The sequence below is a fragment of the Oreochromis aureus genome, linkage group 3, assembly GCF_013358895.1.
Source record: "Oreochromis aureus strain Israel breed Guangdong linkage group 3, ZZ_aureus, whole genome shotgun sequence".
Taxonomy (NCBI): domain Eukaryota; kingdom Metazoa; phylum Chordata; class Actinopteri; order Cichliformes; family Cichlidae; genus Oreochromis; species Oreochromis aureus.
Window position 1 is genome coordinate 38,895,726 of NC_052944.1, and position 19,535 is coordinate 38,915,260.

At 41.5% G+C, this 19,535-nt stretch overlaps 1 pseudogene; it reads right to left on the reverse strand.

The window, feature by feature from the left end:
- Positions 1-80: 80 nt before the first annotated feature.
- Positions 81-8,217, reverse strand: LOC120433722 (annotated as a pseudogene).
- Between the last annotated feature and the right edge of the window lie 11,318 nt (positions 8,218-19,535).

The following is a 19,535-nucleotide window of genomic DNA, read 5'->3' on the forward strand; positions in this document are numbered from 1 at the left end:
ATATTTTATTATATATCCGTTAAAGAAAGTAAAGGAGCAATGACACAGAAAAACACATTGACATTCACTTTGCTCCATATCTACAGTTTGTCACCTGAACAGATGACACCAACATCATAATAATGTAAATAGTAGCTGTTTCCCCATCCTGAGTGTCGACATTGAGTTAGAGAACTTTCATTTCCTGAACACGTCACATCCCTGAGCCAAATCTGTCCAGTTGCTGCACCAAAGTGACCAAATTCGGGATTCTTTAGTGCCGTCCCACATTTTAACTGTCTGCAAACCACCTCAGCATCATTTAAGTTCCAGTTGTAATCAGAGACTGTTCCCCAGATGTTACTGTGAAAGATTTCAACTCTTCCAGAACATCGAGTTGATCCAGACCCAGCCAATCTGATCAGATCTATCAGCCAAAATATCTGAAAATTACTTTAACAGATTCTTTTTTTTAATTGTATGCATTTCATGCAGTACACGGAACAACAGACTAATTTGCAATATCATCTCTATCTAAAAGTTTTCTCACCTGAACAGATGACAGCAGCATCCTGACCATGTTCACATGTGTTTGATCCAAATCCACTGTGTTGACACTCAGTTAGAGAACTTTCATTTCCTGAACAGGTCACATGATCAAGCCAAATCTGTCCAGTTCCTGCACCAAAGTGAGCTGATCGAGGCCTCTAGTGCCGACCCACAGTTTAACTGTCTGCAAACCACCTCAGCATCATTTAAGCCCCAGCCATCATCACAGACTGTTCCCCAGCTGTTATTGTGATAAACTTCAACTCTGCCAGAACATCGAGTCAATCCAGATCCAGTTAAAATGACGGACACAGCTGAAAACAGAACACAGAGAAGACATGAAGGGGACGGAACATACAATCTTTTTTAATGTGAAGCCATAGATATCCAGGTTTAGAAGAATTGTAAACTGAGACACGTAATAGTGACAGTCAAAACAGCTTCACCCTACAAAATAACACTCAATAAGAAGGCCAAAGGATTTTCTCCAAACCAGGAAAGAGATCCAACTCTTAAACACGAAATATGATAGAGTTGGTGAGGACTGCAGAACATCCACAATAGGACAGTTGAAGCACAAGACTGTGTTCGAATTACAAGACTAGAAAATAACTAACAAAACTTCAACTTGCAGACTTTATACAACATTTCAAGAACACGGTCTCCTAAAACACACACATACAGATGTGTGGCTGACTCCCCCTCTATGAAGATATCTGCCATGTCCCTCTCATAAACATGCATTTTAGAGTATTACACTTTTCCTTCAAGGCTATTAAAAGGATATCTGTGAACTTGTATGTTTGTTTTTAAGAACTGTATTTCTCTGTGGATCAGAGCTGCATTTACAAAGAAAATGCAACATTTCACTCTGAAATACTCCACAGTGTGGTTACTGCACATCTCAATTTGACTGCTCACATTGAATTTCAGTAAAAACAAACCAATGAGTGGATGACAAAGCTGTAAAACAGGAAACTAGAATCACCATGTTACACATTCATTAGATGATCCAACGTCTCTCTCACCTGAACAGATGACAGCAGCATCCTGACCACGTTCACATGTGTTTGATCCAAATCCACTGTGTTGACACTCAGTTAGAGAACTTTCATTTCCTGAACAGGTCACATGATCAAGCCAAATCTTTCCAGTTCCTGCACCAAAGTGAGCTGATGTAGGAACTTTCAGTGCCGACCCACAGTTTAACTCTCTGCAAACCACCTCAGCATCATTTAAGTCCCAGCCATCATCACAGACTGTTCCCCAGCTGTTATTGTGATGAACTTCAACTCTGCCAGAACATCGAGTTGATCCAGCTAATCTGATCATACCTTTTAGGCAAAAGACATAACACAAAATATATTTTTTTATATATCCGTTAAAGAAAGTAAAGGAGCAATAACACAGAAAAACACATTGACATTCACTTTGCTCCATATCTACAGTTTGTCACCTGAACAGATGACACCAACATCATAATAATGTCCATTGTAGTTGTTTCCCCATCCTGAGTGTTGACATTCAGTTAGAGAACCTTCATTTCCTGAACACGTCACAGCACTGAGCCAAATCTGTCCAGTTGCTGCACCAAAGTGACCAAATTGGGGATTCTTTAGTGCCGTCCCACACTTTAACTGTCTGCAAACCACCTCAGCATCATTTAAGTTCCAGTTGTAATCAGAGACTGTTCCCCAGCTGTTATTGTGAAAGATTTCAACTCTTCCAGAACATCGAGTTGATCCAGACCCAGCCAATCTGATCAGATCTATCAGCCAAAATATATGAAAATTACTTTAACAGATTCTTTTTTTTAATTGTATGCATTTCATGCAGTACACGGAACAACAGACTAATTTGCAATATCATCTCTATCTAAAAGTTTTCTCACCTGAACAGATGACAGCAGCATCCTGACCATGTTCACATGTGTTTGATCCAAATCCACTGTGTTGACACTCAGTTAGAGAACTTTCATTTCCTGAACAGGTCACATGATCAAGCCAAATCTGTCCAGTTCCTGCACCAAAGTGAGCTGATCGAGGAGCCTCTAGTGCCGACCCACAGTTTAACTGTCTGCAAACCACCTCAGCATCATTTAAGCCCCAGCCATCATCACAGACTGTTCCCCAGGTGTTATTGTGATAAACTTCAACTCTGCCAGAACATCGAGTTGATCCAGATCCAGTTAAAATGACGGACACAGCTGAAAACAAAAGACAGAGAAGACATGAAGGGGACAGAACATACAATATTTTTTAATGTGAAGCCTGTTAAGAGATTTTCAAATGTTTCAAGTATTATTCCCACTGCCATTTGTACGTTATTGAAAGTTTATCTTTAATTTTAGTGTTAATAGTTGTTTACCCATTTATTCTTTCCATTTAATCGTATTTTATGGTTTTACTGTTTCGCTGAAGTGAAGCTTAAATGAAAGACAAAAGCATAGTGTTCTCAGATATGATTCACCCAGTATGTTTCCTCTGCACCTGGTTCTCTACGAGCCGTTTCACTCCCAGGAAGGGGAGAGCAGGACGTTCTTATCTATACACTCCCAAATACAAAGAGGGGCCCATTCTTCAGAATCACACACACACACTCTGAGATCATAAACTTCACACACACACACACATACTGAAACGCTATAAATAAAGAACTGCCGCATACGCTGGTTGTGAGCCTGAGACAGCAGCGCTCACCCAGCGTGCGCACGTTGTTACCATCTAAACTGTCTTGAGTGTCTTTATTTCGCCTGAAGAATGTCTTGTTTAAATATTTACTCCTTACATTTATTTGGTCCTTCGAGCCAACAGAGTGACCTCGTCGTTTCCTGGATTCGTGAACCCACGCTGCAAAGTCTGTCGCGACAGCCTGTTTCTTGTGAAACAGTAAAGACCAACTACGTGAATTCGCCGTTGGCCAGCGTTTTTAGCAAGAGGTCCACGATCCCAGGGAGCGAGGAGGATTCTCTCTGACCGGCATTTTCATCCGAAGCAGGTGAATATAAACACTCAAGAACACATTGCGGCTAAAATCGGTTTTTAGATTGACACGGTACTTAAAAGACTCGTCCTTTAAGGACTGGAAGTCAGGGATCTCACTCTTATGAGTGAAAGGACTCGCCTGTAAGACGGAGTTTGACGGTCCTGTGTGGGGTCACTCCGCAGTTTAAAAGGTTGGAAGTCAGGGATCTCACTCTCACGAGTGAATGAAAATAAAGGGATCTCACTCTCACGAGTGAATGAAAATAAAGGGATCTCACTCTCACGAGTGAATGAAAATAAAGGGATCTCACTCTCACGAGTGAATGAAAATAAAGGGATCTCACTCTCACGAGTGAATGAAAATAAAGGGATCTCACTCTTACGAGTGAATGAAAATAAAGGGATCTCACTCTTACGAGTGAATGAAAATAAAGGGATCTCACTCTCACGAGTGAATGAAAATAAAGGGATCTCACTCTCACGAGTGAATGAAAATAAAGGGATCTCACTCTCACGAGTGAATGAAAATAAAGGGATCTCACTCTCACGAGTGAATGAAAATAAAGGATCTCACTCTCACGAGTGAATGAAAATAAAGGGATCTCACTCTCACGAGTGAATGAAAATAAAGGGATCTCACTCTCACGAGTGAATGAAAATAAAGAACGTGTCAACTAAAATAGGATTGTAGTACCGCGTGTGAAGTTTGTGTGTTGTTGAGGAGTGAGTGACCTTTTGAATAGAAACAACAGGTTTCTGCACCACTCTTACTGTTTCCTGTGTTGACCGATGTACTGGTGAGAAGGGGTCAAAGGTTGCGCTTCAACGCATAAAATTAAGGCCGCCCTGGGTCTAGACCAGGGTAGAAGGCTGCCTTAATAACCTCCCCCGACTCTAATATCAGCGAAGGTCACACAGAGTGTATGTTGGCAGTATTAATACATAAAAGCAAAACAAGGTGTTTCCAAATACAATAAATAAAAATAAAATTATAAGCAATTTACAATAAAATATTATTGATAACTCTAAGCCCAAAAATGGGAAATAAACCGCAAAGCCTGAATTGACTGCAGATGAACTATGGTTAGAAAAGAAATGCCCGGTGCAGGACAAATAAGCGCAAACAGATGGAGAAATCCTAAAAAACCTAAATGTCCCACGTGGGAGGGAAAATGCAGTAACTAAATTATAAGAAACCCTCCAAGCAGAAATAAATACTGAAAAGGATGCTAAAAAGAAAACAAAGCGTACACAAGAGGTGTAATGTTTTAAAGCATGGAAAGAGGAATGAAGTGGAATAAACAAAAGGTTAAATTAAGGTTAACTTAAATTAAAGCAATGAAATAAAATTGGGAAGACAACCAAGCTGAATGAATAGAATGCGTGAAACCAGATAATTCACACAAAATATATCAAATAAAAAAAAGAGAGATGCATAAGGCATATTAAGGCTGTGTCATTGTTCAGCCAAGGGAAATGTCTCCAGCTTGGGAAAGGGTGAGACTGCAGCTCACCCTCAGCCCTTGGTGGACACAAATAAAATATTGTAATATACTATTGCTGTTATATAAAAAGATAATAACATTAATAATGAAATAATATTAAATATGAAGAGGCACCTCAGTCAGTTGTGATGTGAGGTGGATAATTGTTAAAAGTAATCTGTATCAAGCTTAAGGTTTGCTCAAATTCAGTATAATGACATATGAGATGAAGAAAATAAAGAAAATATGTAAACTAATTAAGTGCATAGAGACACTTGACCCGCTTGTAAACCTGTCATCCTAGATGAGATTTTGTTAAGATGAAGAGCAAACCTATACTACCAAGCTAATGAGCAAGGTACACACTTTTTATTTTGTATTAATTTTTTGTTTTTCAGAGCAGAAGCTGCATGATATTAAAAGCTCACACATGCAGCAGTCTGTGATCTCAGTTTTTTCTCTCACACTTCTGCTTTGTTTCTGACAGCAGTTCTTTTTCTTTTTGTGTCCCAACTCGTGTGTAAGGCCTTCATGCCATCAGCAACTTGTTTTTTGTTTGTTTGTTTTGTTGGTTTGAAAAACAAATCTGTGATCATACTTGAGGATCACAGTGACACGAAATGATTAGGCACATGATTTACTGATGCCTAGTTTTAGAGCTGTGAGCTACGAGCTGTAAGCAATGCAAAGTTTTTCCCAACTTAGAAGTTTGACATATGTAACATGTATGAGATATATGAATTATTTTAAAACGGAATAGAAATTGTCCAAAATGCCTTAAGAAAATATGTAGTGCTGTATCTACAGAGAAAAAAGGAAGAAGAAGCATTCAGTAACTTGGAAATAGCCTTTCTACTTGCATGTAGATGGAAGTGCAGGTTACATGAAAGCTGTTTTAACACAGGCATTTGGAGAAAAACAACGTCTGCTTGCATTTTACTTCTGCAAATTAGACTCTGTTGTGTGCAGGCCGGTGTAGCTGCAGCAGAGGCAGTAAAAGGTCAGCTGACATTGTTTTAGGACACACTTTAATCATCAAAGTGCCCCATGCTGTGACTTCTGAAACAGCTCTCTTCATGCAACTTCATGCTTGATGATGATAATTTCAGAGCCAGCTGAGAGCTGGGTTGAGAGCGATGCTTTGTTTTAAGTGACAAAGCAGAAAAGTTAAACTTAGTTTGTTGTTGTTTGTTTGTTTGTTTTTTAATACGAGAGAATGGTAATGGATAAGAAGTGATATTTTGTTTAAGTGTTGAAGAAAGCTAAATACTGCAACATACGTCTAGTGCATGATCTGCGAGCAATGAATGGATCATCTTATTTATCTTTAAATAAACTCCGATTATGGAAACCTGAGTCACATACTTAGGGTACACCCTTAGGTGAAGGCAGAAAGCTACTAAACAAAGAAAAGAAGCTATATACAATGCGCGATAGCCACAAGACTAAGCATTCACATTCTTTCTGACTCTTAATGAGCCTGAGTTATGACCTTGGCTCCCTATTTTTCTGCCTCCACCAGAGATGGGAGTGAAGCTCCCGTGGAATGTGCTCTGTTCTCCTTACTGCATCTATAAAATAGCATTCAGTAACTTGGATATAACCTTTCTACTTACATTTAGGTGGAAGTGCAGACTAGATGAAAACAGTTAAATTCAACAAAGAGTTCGATTACTCTGGAGAAACGGGAAATGTGTCTGTAACAGGAAAACGTGTAACAGGAACTACATGCCCATACAAAGGAGCTGACTGTGTCAAGACGCAGACAGACAGAGAGACACAGAGACAGCCAATATGTTTACTCTAACTGTTTTAATAGTTTTGCAATTTTCATTAGTTTTATTTTTCTTTAGTTTTGACTTAAGATTTTAAAACTAAACACATTTTTGCTACAAAATCAGTTAATTTTGTGACCACTCATTGCAGTTTTAGATAGTTTTACTTTTGTTTTTATTTTTATTTCTGTTAACGAAAGAATATTTTTTTTTTTTTTTTTTTTTTTTTTTAACTTCTAGTTTTGTTTTTTTCGTTGGTTTGACTTATCAATGATGAATTTGATCTGCAGTACGCCATTTTGAAAATATGGCATGACAGAGGGCGACAATTTTGCAGACCAAGCAGCAAAATCAGTAGCAGTACAAACAGTAGACGCACTTATGGTGACAACACCTCTATGCAAATTCCACTGGATATCTTGAGAAATGAACCACACATTTGTGCCATTACTAGAGCGAAAGAAATGGTTGAGGTGCGGAGCAATTCTACAGGATGATCTGATCATATGTGATGGGAAACCGTTACAACCAAGTCTTTATACAAAAACAGTAGCTCTTGTGACACATGAAGTTGTTCATGCGTCAACAGGAGGGAGTCTAATTAGTTAAAAACACTAGTTAAAGACACTTCTATACATTAAATTTCAAACAAGTCAATAAGAGAAACAACTCTAGCAGAGTGGATGACAGAGTTGCTGGAAAACAGAGAAATAGTTTTGAACAATCAACTGCCGAGTGATTCTCTTCCAGTTTCTTGCAGGTTGAAAAAGGGTTGAACCAATCCAAGAACCACAATCTCCCGAATAGAAAAGTGAGCAGTAAAGTCTAGACTGCAGACCGCTCTAACCTCTGGTGTTCACTCGGTGGGAGAAGGGCTATCAGTGGCAACACTGAGACACTCGCTCCTCTTGCTGGGTGTCTACTCATTGGAGGCCAAGGGTGTGTCCACGGTCGAGAAGAGGAGAAACGCTCACAGAGGGAGACCTGATGGAGATGGAAATACTAAATGCAAACCAGGATGCCCCTGAGGGTGAGAAACCGCACAGACGACGCCGATGCTGGACAAGAGGATGCCAACTGACCACTGTCACAACGATGTGTTCCATGCTCGTGTTCACAGTATTCTTATCACTGGCCCTGGTAGGCATGAACACGGCCTGCACCAGCAGCCCATGTGACCCACACTGCCCGAGGATTTACCGGCAGGCTCCAAATGTGACGTGTCCTGAAAGGGGAACCATTTTTAAGCTGCAGCCTATGCCCAGAAGAACGCGCAGAGCGCAACGAGAAACAAAGAAGTGGAGAACAATGCTGCACCTTCATACCTAACAACACTGCAGCTGACGGCAGTCTGACCAGAGCCCTGGAAAGACTGAAGACCCTGAATGAGAGAATGAAAGAACATTCTGGAGTGGACACTTCCATGTGGGACAGCTGGATGGACATGTTTGGAAAGTACCGCAGCCTAGTGTCATCAATCCTAGTGTCAATAGCTGTTTTGCAGCCATATTGACCCTATGTGGCTGTTGTTGTATTCCCTGCATAAGATCCATGATCAACAGACTGATAGCCACAGCTATTACACCGGACCCTGTCGGCAAAAAAGAAATTATGACACTGCTGGAGCACGCCGACACTGACTCAAACACCGACGACGAAGATGAAGAAATAACCTGTAACTAAAAGGATAAAGACACTCCTGTTAATAATGAAGCAACAGTTAAAAATGCACTGTCAAGAGACTGTATGCTGATAAAAGTTAAAATGTGTAAAAACAAATTAACAACAGGAGGGATATGTTAAGAGATTTTCAAATGTTTCAAGTATTATTCCCACTGCCATTTGTACGTTATTGAAAGTTTATCTTTAATTTTAGTGTTAATAGTTGTTTACTCATTTATTCTTTCCATTTAATCGTATTTTATGGTTTTACTGTTTCGCTGAAGTGAAGCTTAAATGAAAGACAAAAGCATAGTGTTCTCAGATATGATTCACCCAGTATGTTTCCTCTGCACCTGGTTCTCTACGAGCCGTTTCACTCCCAGGAAGGGAGAGCAGGACGTTCTTATCTATACACTCCCAAATACAAAAGGGGCCCATTCTTCAGAATCACACACACACACTCTGAGATCATAAACTTCACACACACACATACTCTGAAACGCTATAAATAAAGAACTGCCGCATACGCTGGTTGTGAGCCTGAGACAGCAGCGCTCACCCAGCGTGCGCACGTTGTTACCATCTAAACTGTCTTGAGTGTCTTTATTTCGCCTGAAGAATGTCTTGTTTAAATATTTACTCCTTACAAACCCATAGATATCCAGGTTAAGAAAAATTGTAAACTGAGACACGTAATAGTGACAGTCAAAACAGCTTCACCCTACAAAATAACACTCAATAAGAAGGCCAAAGGATTTTCTCCAAACCAGGAAAGAGATCCAACTCTTAAACACGAAATATGATAGAGTTGGTGAGGACTGCAGAACATCCACAATAGGACAGTTGAAGCACAAGACTGTGTTCGAATTACAAGACTAGAAAATAACTAACAAAACTTCAACTTGCAGACTTTATACAACATTTCAAGAACACGGTCTCCCTAAAACACACACATACAGATGTGTGGCTGACTCCCCCCTCTATGAAGATATCTGCCATGTCCCTCTCATAAACATGCATTTTAGAGTATTACACTTTTCCTTCAAGGCTATTAAAAGGATATCTATGAACTTGTATGTTTGTTTTTAAGAACTGTATTTCTCTGTGGATCAGAGCTGCATTTACAAAGAAAAATGCAACATTTCACTCTGAAATACTCCACAGTGTGGTTACTGCACATCTCAATTTGACTGCTCACATTGAATTTCAGTAAAAAACAAACCAATGAGTGGATGACAAAGCTGTAAAACAGGAAACTAGAATCACCATGTTACACATTCATTAGATGATCCAACGTCTCTCTCACCTGAACAGATGACAGCAGCATCCTGACCACGTTCACATGTGTTTGATCCAAATCCACTGTGTTGACACTCAGTTAGAGAACTTTCATTTCCTGAACAGGTCACATGATCAAGCCAAATCTTTCCAGTTCCTGCACCAAAGTGAGCTGATGTAGGAACTTTCAGTGCAGACCCACAGTTTAACTCTCTGCAAACCACCTCAGCATCATTTAAGTCCCAGCCATCATCACAGACTGTTCCCCAGCTGTTATTGTGATAAACTTCAACTCTGCCAGAACATCGAGTTGATCCAGCTAATCTGATCATACCTTTTAGGCAAAAGACATAACACAAAATATATTTTATTATATATCCGTTAAAGAAAGTAAAGGGCAATGATGACACAGAAAAACACATTGACATTCACTTTGCTCCATATCTACAGTTTGTCACCTGAACAGATGACACCAACATCATAATAATGTCTATTGTAGTTGTTTCCCCATCCTGAGTGTCGACATTCAGTTAGAGAACTTTCATTTCCTGAACACGTCACATCACTGAGCCAAATCTGTCCAGTTGCTGCACCAAAGTGATCAAATTCGGGATTCTTTAGTGCCGTCCCACATTTTAACTGTCTGCAAACCACCTCAGCATCATTTAAGTTCCAGTTGTAATCAGAGACTGTTCCCCAGATGTTATTGTGAAAGATTTCAACTCTTCCAGAACATCGAGTTGATCCAGACCCAGCCAATCTGATCAGATCTATCAGCCAAAATATATGAAAATTACTTTAACAGATTCTTTTTTTTAATTGTATGCATTTCATGCAATACACGGAACAACAGACTAATTTGCAATATCATCTCTATCTAAAAGTTTTCTCACCTGAACAGATGACAGCAGCATCCTGACCATGTTCACATGTGTTTGATCCAAATCCACTGTGTTGACACTCAGTTAGAGAACTTTCATTTCCTGAACAGGTCACATGATCAAGCCAAATCTTTCCAGTTCCTGCACCAAAGTGAGCTGATCGAGGAGCCTCTAGTGCCGACCCACAGTTTAACTGTCTGCAAACCACCTCAGCATCATTTAAGCCCCAGCCATCATCACAGACTGTTCCCCAGCTGTTATTGTGATAAACTTCAACTCTGCCAGAACATCGAGTCGATCCAGATCCAGTTAAAATGACGGACACAGCTGAAAACAAAACACAGAGAAGACATGAAGGGGACAGAACATACAATATGTTTTAATGTGAAGCCATAGATATCCAGGTTTAGAAGAATTGTAAACTGAGACACGTAATAGTGACAGTCAAAACAGCTTCACCCTACAAAATAACACTCAATAAGAAGGCCAAAGGATTTTCTCCAAACCAGGAAAGAGATCCAACTCTTAAACACGAAATATGATAGAGTTGGTGAGGACTGCAGAACATCCACAATAGGACAGTTGAAGCACAAGACTGTGTTTGAATTACAAGACTAGATTAAAGCTGCAAGCAGTGTTATGAGAGCCTTCGCACCCCCAGCGCGTCGAGCCACGCCCAACTCCTACAACCAGCATGTCCGATCTGATGTCAGATTGATGGAATTCATTATAGTCGTCCCACTAGGTGGCGCTCTAACCATTACTGACAAATGGCATGAAAAAAAAATTCCGAGCTCAAGTCTAATAATACCTGCGACTTTTGAGAGAGATTGGACATTGTGTTTTTGAGTGACAGCAGATTACTGCTTTTTGGCGAGTGATTGAAAATCCACGTGCCGCCATGACCACCCCGTTTCCCTGAACGTAAAAAGCTTCGCAATTTAACATCACAAAGGTCTTTAGATTCCACACACAGGAGATCGCGGCAATATGATGAAATCCCTTGGAGGAGTTCGTCAAAGAACGGTGCCTCAAAAGAAGGGAAAATGTCGCCAAAATTACACCTTAATTTTAAAATGGCTGACTTCCTGTTGGATTTGGGATATTGCTCCAAGAGACTTTTTTGTACATCTTGATATCTTCCATAAGCTTACCAAGATTCAGACTCATACATAAAACACAGAGCAGGGGCTGTTGTTTTGAAATTTTGTAGGGGGCGCTGTGGAGCCATTTTGCGCTATTCAATGAAAATGGTAAAATAACAAGAAAGCGCTCATCACATTGGAGGTGTGCGCCAAATTTCAAGACATATTAAACTTTGCAAGCCCCTCAAAATCCGCTTCATCTTTCATGGTGAACTGCGTTGCCACCAGGGTGCGCCGTTCAGTTTAACGTCACAATTTTCACACTGAAGCATCACGAGGGACTGATGTTAATATTCACCGCTTTTGAGGTGGCCACGATGAACCTGTGAAAATCAGTACAACAAAGTGAAAGACATGACATTTCCTGTTGCCACTAGGTGGCGCTCTGCGTATTAATGACAATGGGCACATCAATCTGTTCAGGGCGGGTCTGACATCATGCCTGTAAAGTTTGGTACTGATCAGACTGGATTTCATTGAGTTATACTCATTTGTTTCTTCATGGCGAGACATCAATGTTCGCCATGCTGCTGGGGTCACACCCTTTTGCGAAAATTCACAGTTTTCACTGTAAACCAAGACCAACTGCTTAAGGCTTTCCTGGAGAAATTTGAGGCTGCAGATGTCAACCATAACAATACTGTACCCCAAAGTGTAAAACATGACATTTCCTGTTCCCACTAGGTGGCGCTCTCCCTGGTGTCAAATATGGCAGTTGAAATATGTTCAGGGGTGGAGCCTTATCATATGTGTGCTCTTTGGTCCAGGTTGGACCATGTATGAGGGAATGAGAGACAATAAGATTTTCATGGCGAGTCATCGAAATTCGCCGTGGCGCCACGGCCTCACAATATCGCGAAAACTCAAAAGCTCCGCAATTTAACATGGCCCAGGTGTGTAGATGACACTGACCAAAGATGAAGTTTATACGACCAAATCCCAAGGAGGAGTTCGAAAAAGTTCGAGGCATGGAAATGGCAAAATTAGAGCCAAAATGTCATATTCACGTCCAAATGGCGGACTTCCTGTTGGGTTTGCGTCAATGGGCCCACAGACTTTTTTGTTCGTCTTGGGATGATACACATGTGTGCCAGATTTCATACATGTAGCTCAAACGATGTGTTCGTAGGGCTGCATTTAACAAGGCATAGGTGGCGCTACAGAGCCATTTCCCAGGGCTCATATGTAAAACCATTAAAATACAAAATTTTTCACCAGACCTGGCATGTGTGCAAAATTTCATGAGTTTTTGAGCATGTTAAAGACCTCAAAAAGGCCCTTGTTTTGCCTGAATAATAATAATAATAATAATTAAAGCTGCAAGCAGCGTTATGAGGGCCCTCGCACCCCGGCACGTCGGGCCACGCCCAACACCTACAACCAGCACGTCCGATCTGATGTCACATTGATGGAATTCATGCCTAAAACCACCAGCTAACGATTCATCTCATTCAATCATTATTATAGTCGTCCCACTAGGTGGCGCTCTAACCATTACTGACAAATGGCATAAGAAACATTTCCGACCTTGAGTCTCATCACGCCTGCGAACTTTGGGAGAGATTGGACATTGTGTTTTTGAGTGACAGCAGATTACTGCTTTTTGGCGAGGGATTGAAACTCCACGTGCCGCCATGGCCACCCCGTTTCCCTGAACGTAAAAAGCTTCGCAATTTAACATCACAAAGATCTTTAGATTCCACACACAGGAGATCGGGTTAATCTGATGAAATCCCTTGGAGGAGTTCGTCAAAGTATGAGAGCCTGAAAAGAGGCGAAAAAAGTGGCTAAAATTACACCTTAATTTTAAAATGGCTGACTTCCTGTTGGATTTGGGATATTGCTCCAAGAGACTTTTTTGTACATCTTGATATCCTCCATAAGCTTACCAGGTTTCAGACTTATAAATAAAACACAGAGCAGGGGCTGATGTTTTGAAATTTTGTAGGGGCGCTGTGGAGCCATTTTGCACTATTCAAGGAAAATGATCACATAACAACAAAGCACTCATCACATTGGAGGTTTGGGCCAAATTCCAAGACTTTTAAAATTTCCAAGCCCCTCAAAAGCCACTTCATCTTTCATGGTGAACGCGTTGCCACCAGGGTGCGCCGTTCAGTTTAAAGTCACAATTTTCGCACAGAAGCATCATGAAGGACTGATGGTGATACTCACCGCTTTTGAGGTGGCCACGATGAACCTGTGAAAATCAGTACAACAAAATGAAAGACATGACATTTCCTGGTGCCACTAGGTGGCGCTCTACGTATTCCTGACAATGGGCATATCAATCTCTTCAGGGCGGGTCTGACATCATGCCTGTAAAATCTGGTACTGATCAGATTGGATTTCATTGAATTACACTAATTTGTTTCTTCATGGCGAGACCTCAATGTTCGCCATGCTGCTGGGGTCACACCCTTCAGCGAAAACTCACAGTTTTCTCTGTAAGCCAAGACCAACTCCTTAAGGCTTTCCTGGAGAAATTTGAGGCTGCAGATGTCACCCATTACAATACTGTACCCCAAAGTGTAAAACATGACATTTCCTGTTCCCACTAGGTGGCGCTGTCCCTGATGTCAAATATGGCAGTTGAAATATGTTCAGGGGTGGAGCCTTATCATATGTGTCCACTTTGGTCAAGGTCGGACAATGTATGACAGAACGAGAGGCAATAAGATTTTCATGGCGAGTCATCGAAATTCGCCGTGGCGCCACGACCTCACCGTATCCCGGAAACTCAAAAGCTCCGCAATTTAACATGGCCCAGGTGTGTAGTTGACACTGACCAAATATGAAGCTTGTACGATGAAATTCCAATGAGGAGTTCGCAAAAGTTCGAGGCATGGAAATGGCAAAATTAGAGCCAAAATGTGACCTTCAATCCAAAATGGCGGACTTCCTGTTGGGTCTGCGTCAATGGTCCCACTGACTTTTTTGTTCGTCTTGGCATGATACACATGTGTGCCAAATTTCATACATGTAGCTAAAACGATGTGTTTGTAGGGCTGCATTTAACAAGGCATAGGTGGCGCTACAGAGCCATTTCCCAGTGCTCATATGTAAAACCATTAAAATACAAAATTTTTCACCAGACCTGGCATGTGTGCAAAATTTCATGAGTTTTTGAGCATGTTAAAGCCCTCAAAAAGGCAATTCATTTCAATGAAAAATAATAATAATAATAATAATAATAATAATTAAAGCTGCAAGCAGCGTTATGAGGGCCCTCGCACCCCCGGCGCGTCGAGCCACGCCCAACACCTACAACCAGCACGTCCAATCTGATGTCAGATTGATGGAAGTCATGCATTTAACCACCAGCTAACATTTCATCTCATTCAATCATGATTATAGTCATCCCACTAGGTGGCGCTCTAACCATTACTGACAAATGGCATGAAAAACATTTCCGAGCTCAAGTCTCATCATGCCTGCGACTTTTGAGAGAGATTGGACATTGTGTTTTTGAGTGACAGCAGATTACTGCTTTTTGGCGAGTGATTGAAACTCCACGTGCCGCCATGACCACCCCGTTTCCCTGAACGTAAAAAGCTTCGCAATTTAACATCACAACGGTCTTTAGATTCCATGCACTGGAGATTGGTTCAGTATGATGAAATCCCTTGGAGGAGTTTCGTCAAAGTATGAGGCCTGAAAGGAGGGGAAAATGTCGCCAAAAATTACACATTAATTTTAAAATGGCTGACTTCCTGTTGGATTTGGGATATTGCTCCAAGAGACTTTTTGTACATCTTGATATCTCCTATAAGCTTACCAGGTTTCAGACTCATACACGAGACACAGAGCAGGGGCTGATGTTTTGAAAATTTGTAGGGGCGCTGTGGAGCCATTTTGCGCTATTCAATGAAAGTGATTATACAACAAGAAAGCCATCATAACATTGGGGGTGTGGGCCAAATTTCAAGACTTTTTACACTTTCCAAGCCCCTCAAAACCCACTTCATTGTTCATGGTGAACTGCGTTGCCACCAGGGTGCGCCGTTGAGTTTAAAGTCACAATTTTCTCACTGAAGCATCACGAGGGACTCATGTAAATATTCACCGCTTTTGAGGTGGCCACGATGAACCTGTGAAAATCAGTACAACAAAGTGAAAGACATGACATTTCCTGTTGCCACTAGGTGGCGCTCTGCATATTCCTGACAATGGGCACATCAATCTGTTAAGGGCAGGTCTGACATCATCCCTGTAAAGTCTGGATCTGATCAGACTGGATTTCATTGAGTTATACTAATTTGTTTCTTCATGGCAGGACATCAAAGTTCGCCATGCTGCAGGGGTCACACCCTCTCGCGAAAAGTCACAGTTTTCACTGGAACCCAAGACCAACTCCTTAAGGCTTTCCTGAAGAAATTTGAGGCTGCAGATGTCATCGATCACAATACTGTACCCCAAAGTGTAAAACATGACATTTCCTGTTGCCACTAGGTGGCGCTGTCCCTGATGTCAAATATGGCAGTTGAAATATGTTCAGGGCTGGAGCCTTATCATATGTGTGCTCTTTGGTCCAGGTCGGACCATGTATGACAGAATGAGAGGCAAAAATATTTTCATGGCGAGTCATCGAAATTCGCCGTGGCGCCACGGGCTCACCATATCCCGAAAACTCAAAAGCTCCGCAATTTAACATGGCCCAGGTGTGTAGTTGACACTGACCAAATATGAAGCTTATATAATCAAACCCCAAGGAGGAGTTCGCAAAGTTCGAGGCATGGAAATGGCAAAATTAGAGCCAAAATGTCACCTTCACTTCCAAATGGCGGACTTCCTGTTGGGTTTGCGTCAATGGGCCCATTGACTTTTTTGTTCGTCTTGGCATGATACACATGTGTGCCAGATTTCATACATGTAGCTCAAACGATGTGTTCGTGAGGGCTGCATTTAACAAGGCATAGGTGGCGCTCTAGAGCCATTTCCCAGTGCTCATAAGTAAAACCAATAAAATACAAAATTTTTCACCAGACCTGGCATGTGTGCAAAATTTCAAGAGTTTTGAGCATGTTAAAGCCCTCAAAAAGGCCCTTGTTTTGCCTGAATAATAATAATAATAAATAAGAAGAAACGGAGCAGATATAATAGGGGCCTTCGCACTCGGTGCTCGGCCCTAATAATAATAATAATAATAATAATAAACAGAGCAGATACAATAGGGCCTTCAGACTCAAGTGCTCGGGCCCTAATAATAATAATTAAAGCTGCAAGCAGCGATATGAGGGCCCCTCGCACCCCGGTAGCGTCGAGCCACGCCCAACACGTACAACCAGCGCTTCCGATCTGATGTCACATTGATGGAATTCATGCATTTAACCACCAGCTAAAATTTCATCTCATTCAACCATTATTATAGTCGTCCCACTAGGTGGCGCTCTAACCATTACTGACAAATGGCATAACAAACATTTCCGAGCTCGAGTCTCATCACGCCTGCGACCTTTGGGAGAGATTGGACATTGTGTTTTTGAGCGACAGCAGGTTACTGCTTTTTGGCGAGTGATTGAAACTCCACGTGCCGCCATGACCACCCCGCTTCCCTGAACGTAAAAGCTTCGCATTTAACATCACCAAGGTCTTTAGATTCCACACACAGGAGATCGCGTAAATCTAATGAAATCCCTTGGAGGAGTTCGTCAAAGTATGAGGCCTGAAAAGAGGGAAAATGTCGCCAAATTTACACATTGATTTTAAAATGGCTGACTTCCTGTTGGATTTGGGATATTGCTCCAAGAGACTTTTTTTGTACATCTTGATATCTCCAATAAGCTTGCCAGGTTTCAACCTCATACATAAAACACAGAGCAGGGGCTGTTGTTTTGAAATTTTGTAGGGGCGCTGTGGAGCCATTTTGCGCTGTTCAAGGAAAATGAACATATAAAAGAAATCCTCATCACATTAGAGGTGTGCGCCAATTTTCAAGACTTTTAAACTTTCCAAGCCCCTCAAAAGCCACTTCATCTTTCATGGTGAACCGCGATGCCACCAGGGTGCGCCCGTTCAGTTTAAAGTCACAATTTTCTCACTGAAGCATCACGAGGGACTGATGTTAATATTCACCGCTTTTGAGGTGGCCACGATGAACCTGTGAAAATCAGTACAACAAAATGAAAGACATGACATTTCCTGTTGCCACTAGGTGGCGCTCTACGTATTCCTGACAATGGGCATATCAATCTGTTCAGGGCGGGTCTGACATCATCCCTGTAAAATCTGGTACTGATCAGATTGGATTTCATTGAGTTACACTAATTTGTTTCTTCATGGCGAGACCTCAATGTTCGCCATGCAGCTGGGGTCACACCCTTCAGCGAAAACTCACAGTTTCTCTGTAACCCAAGACCAACTCCTTAAGGCTTTCCTGGAGAAATTTGAGGCTGCAGATGTCACCCATTACAATACTGTACCCCAAAGTGTAAAACATGACATTTCCTGTTCCCACTAGGTGGCGCTGTCCCTGATGTCAAATATGGCAGTTGAAATATGTTCAGGGTGGAGCCTTATCATATGTGTCCACTTTGGTCAAGGTCGGACAATGTATGACAGAACGAGAGGCAATAAGATTTTCATGGCGAGTCATCGAAATTCGCCGTGGCGCCACGGCCTCACAGTAACCCGAAAACTCAAAAGCTCCACAATTTAACATGGCCCAGGTGTGTAGTTGAGACTGACCAAATATGAAGCTTGTAACGATGAAATTCCAATGAGGAGTTCGCAAAAGTTCGAGGCATGGAAATGGCAAAATTAGAGCCAAAATGTCACCTTCACTTCCAAATGGCGGACTTCCTGTTGGGTTTAGGACATGGCCATAATAGACTTTTATGTGCGTCTCCGAACGTTAGATATGTGTTCCGAGTTTTATACATGTAGGTCATACCCATCTCGGGGCTCGCGTTTCTCATTTTTCTAGGTGGCGCTACTGAGCCAATTTTCCCTGGACATGTTCACGGACATTAAAATACGTAAATTTTCACCAGACCTGACGAGTCTGCAAAATTTCATGAGTTTTCGAGCATGTTTAGGCCCTCAAAAGGCCGATTCATTTGCCGAAATAATAATAATAATAATAATAATAATAATAATATAATAATAATAATAATAATAATAATAATAAGAAACAGAGCAGATACAATAGGGCCTTCGCACTTTTGTGCTCGGGCCCTAATTAAAGCTGCAAGCAGCGATATGAGGCCCCTCGCACCCCGCGCGTCGAGCCAAGCCCAACACCTAAAACCAGCGCTTCCGATCTGATGTCACATTGATGGAATTCATGCATTTAACCACCAGCTAAAATTTCATCTCATTCAACCATTATTATAGTCGTCCCACTAGGTGGCGCTCTAACCATTACTGACAAATGGCATAACAAACATTTCCGAGCTCGAGTCTCATCACGCCTGCGACCTTTGGGAGAGATTGGACATTGTGTTTTTGAGTGACAGCAGATTACTGCTTTTGGCGAGGATTGAAACTCCACGTGCCGCCATGACCACCCCGTTTCCCTGAACGTAAAAGCTTCGCAATTTAACATCACAAAGGTCTTTAGATTCCACACACAGGAGATCGCGTAAATCTAATGAAATCCCTTGGAGGAGTTCGTCAAAGTATGAGGCCTGAAAAGAGGGGAAAATGTCGCCAAATTTACACATTAATTTTAAAATGGCTGACTTCCTGTTGGATTTGGGATATTGCTCCAAGAGACTTTTTGTACATCTTGATATCTCCAATAAGCTTGCCAGGTTTCAAACTCATACATAAAACACAGAGCAGGGGCTGTTGTTTT